General features: G+C 35.8%; 1 long non-coding RNA gene across 1 annotated transcript; it reads right to left on the minus strand.

Annotated features, from left to right (window-relative positions):
* Window positions 1-769: 769 nt before the first annotated feature.
* Window positions 770-2656, minus strand: LOC126621353 (uncharacterized). Its single transcript, XR_007622893.1, has 2 exons — window positions 2140-2656; window positions 770-2017 (listed from the first exon to the last, which is right to left on the minus strand). It is a non-coding gene; the product is annotated as an uncharacterized LOC126621353 (long non-coding RNA).
* Window positions 2657-3679: the final 1023 nt, after the last annotated feature.

The following is a 3679-nucleotide window of genomic DNA, read 5'->3' on the forward strand; positions in this document are numbered from 1 at the left end:
ACTATTTATGGAACTATCGCAAACTAACCCACATTATTTCTGGAACTGTAATAAAATAACCCACACTATTTATGAAACTGAATCAAAATAACTCACACTAGTTTTGAAACTATAACAAAACAACCCACACTATATATGAAACTAAATCAAAATAACCTATACTATTTCTGGAACTATAACAAAATAATCCACATTGTTTATGGAACTGAACCAAAATAACTCACACTATTTTGGAACTATCGCAACCATTTCTGGAACTATAACAAAATAACTCACACTATTTATAAAACTGAATAAAAATAACTTACACTATTTTTGGAACTATAACAAAATTACCCCCACTGTTTATGAAACTGAATCAAAATAACCCCCACTATTTATAAAACTGAATCAAAGTAACCCACACTATTTTTGGAACTATAAGGTACCGTTTGGTACGCAGACGGGACAGGATGGAACAAAATGGGACGGGACAGGACGGGACGGAGGTTCCGTGTTATGTTTTGTACGCGCAGGATGAAACGAGACGATTGTTCCGTTTTGCGTTTGGTACGCCCTCGACGGAACTGAACCCAAAGATTGAATGACTAACTTACCTATGTTTTGTCTGTTGTTTGGTACAATGTTTATGCGTGGGACGGGAGGAGACATTTTTTTTTTTTTTGAACTTGTTCATATTTGAACACATATAACAATACCATGATTATCTTTTGTAGATTGTTGAAGAAGCAAAACGAAAAACAATGGCAGAGAATTTAGAAAGAGAAAGTGAATGACTAAAAATTGTATTACTTGAACAATGAATGAATTACAGAGGGAGAGAGGTGTTTGTTATTTATACAAGTATTCTTTGCTTCACTCATAAGCTACTAACCAACTAACTTATCCCTACAATCCCAACAGAACTAATGTGCTGCAACAACATACATGGAGACCCATAAAACGAAAAGCAAAGAGCATTGGTAAGTAATAATAAACAGAAAAACTACACAAATCAAAATCAGAAAAGTTTGCTTCTATTTCCCTTTCAAACCAGTTCTCCAAATCTCTTTCATATTGCCTAAAGAACAAAGGTAATGTGGTTTGTTGATTCACATAGCCTTCAAAAAAGGAGCCATCGTACTCTTGATTGGGAGATATAGCAACAAAAAAGGAATCCCAGAAATACACAGGTACCCATTGAGCGTGAGCATTGTATAATTGTATAGTCTACGAGTTCAAGTTGAGGCATATAAGCTCACTAAACATGCAACTTCCACAAGATTTCTCAATTCATTCAGGCAAATTTTCAAACACAAATTGCCCACATGGAGCTGCAAGGATTTCTCAAATACGGTCAAGCCTCTAGCTGGAAATAAAAATGCATGCAAGCCAGATTGTATTAGAAATTAAAGTTGGTATATGACCAATTCAGAAAATCTGCCTCGTACAGAAAACCCAATTTCCCAACTTGGCTTATTTAATTCCTCAAATAAGGTTAAAAACCTTAAATTCTTCAAATAGATGAATAGACAAGAGAAATTAAAATGCAAGGTAGCTTATGAGGTGTCCCTTATTTGGAAACTGCTGCAAGCCTTAGCAAGATCAAGTGCAGAAAGACTAATGGTCTATGAAGAGATGTACTAACCAAAACACCACAACTTGAGAAATTCGTTAACTTGAGCCCATAATGGATTCAATATATAGGAGAAACAACCATTATAGATCAGATTTTTGAAAACTAGGGGGCTATGGTCACATCACACCAGATTCAAGATAGTAATAAAAAGAAACCTTGCACATGGTCGAAACTGCTTAATTTTAACATTTTAAACCTTTTCAAGAACTTAGAGCCTTCAAATTCTTCCATTTGACAATCTTTTGGCTGCCATGAAACCTTCTCATATGAAAAATCCGTGCGTTGTGTCATTCGGCAAGACCACATACTTGACAGTCATTACTTACAACCATGCCCATAATACAGCGGCTTCTTATGGTCCAACAACCCATTTTCCTTTCACATAATTGCAAACTGAAGCTATTATCAGATAAATAACAATCATTTCCCAGAAAAATTGAAATTTTCAATGGAAGAAAACGAAAAAGTAAAACCTAATCGAAAAAGTAAAATTAAAAGATCTATAGAGATCAATATCGAACCTGGAAGATGCAGCGGCTATAGAAGAAGATCGAGATCGAACCTGGAGATGCAGCTGTTACAGGAGAAGATCGAGATCGAGATCGAAGATGGAGATGCAGCTGCTACGAGAGAGGATGAGGGGGAAGGCTAAGGGAAAAGGCAGCGGCAGAGAAAAAGATGGGACAAAGATAAAGAGGAACCGCCGTGAACTCCCCAGAACGTGGGTCTGTGGTGGAGGGAGCGTTGAGGTCGAGGAAGATGCAACTGGGTTTGTGGTGGAGGAGGAGGAGGCTACCGAAGAGAGAGAGGGTAGAAGAGAGAAAGGATACGGGGAGAGAGAGGGAGTGTGATAGTGGAATTAAAGAAAAATAGTAAGGGTATTGTTGTCTGAAAAAATTATAATTTTGTGTTCCACGAGTGTGGAACGAGTCGTTTCAGGGGGAAGGTGGAACGAAAAAGTAACCAAATTTCATTTCGCGGAACAGTGTGTTCCATTGTTTTTTGCGCATCAAACGTGGGATGGAACAACTCGTCTCATTGCGTTCCTTCACGTCCCACGTACCAAACGGTAAATAATCCACACTATTTATGAAACTGAACTAAAGTAACCCACACTAGTTCTGGAACTATGGCAAAATAGCCTACACTTTTTAAAACAGAACCAAAATAATTCACACTATTTATGGAACTATAGCAAAATAACTCACACTATTTATGAAACTAAACCAAGATAATCCACATTAACTATAGCAAAATAACCCACATTATTTATGAAACTGAACCAAAATAATTCACATTTTTTTTAAAATTTTATATAATATAATTAATTCCAAAACAAACTTTGAATTGAGAAAGTTATTGAACTAGATATAAGAGTGATCATAAAAATGACAAACAGCCGCAGAACCTCTGCAACCAAATTCACTTTTTGACGAATTTGGTGAAGAAGATGTCAAATGTCTTGTATGACTGAAGCAAATCTCTAAGGAATCTAAACATGTTTCTTTATGGCCTGAACAATGATCTTGAAAGGAAATCACCCAACTATAATAGTGTGACCATTTAAATTTCTAACTAGGAAACCCAAGCTGCCTCACCATTAAAATTAGTTTTGACATTAACGCCAACAATCAGTATAGACTTTTTCCAGCAAAGGGGAAAAACAATAAAGACTTTCTAAAATAATAAAGGAGAAACATTGTTCCATATTTGAATAACCCAAAAATGAAATCAGTTTGATTTTACTTCTCTTTTTCCTTCACCCATGTTGGGTTTTACTTCCCTTTCATGAGGAAGGGGGGATGACAAGAGGGGAAAAAAAAAAAAAGACACAAAAAATAAGAGAGAAGGAATTGGCTGATAAAATGGCATACTTGTAAATAAAGAGAAGTTTATTTCTAATAGAAATGGTTGATAGGATGAGATTTCTGCTGGGGGCAAGGGTGGAAAAATTATTTATTTCGTTTTGGACTTTTAATTCAGCCCATGTATGTTAAATGTTTGTGAGACACCCTAAAATCGATTAGTTTTGTCCTTATGATTAAATGTGCAACCTTTTTA

This window comes from Malus sylvestris, chromosome 5, assembly GCF_916048215.2.
Source record: "Malus sylvestris chromosome 5, drMalSylv7.2, whole genome shotgun sequence".
Taxonomy (NCBI): Eukaryota; Viridiplantae; Streptophyta; class Magnoliopsida; order Rosales; family Rosaceae; genus Malus; species Malus sylvestris.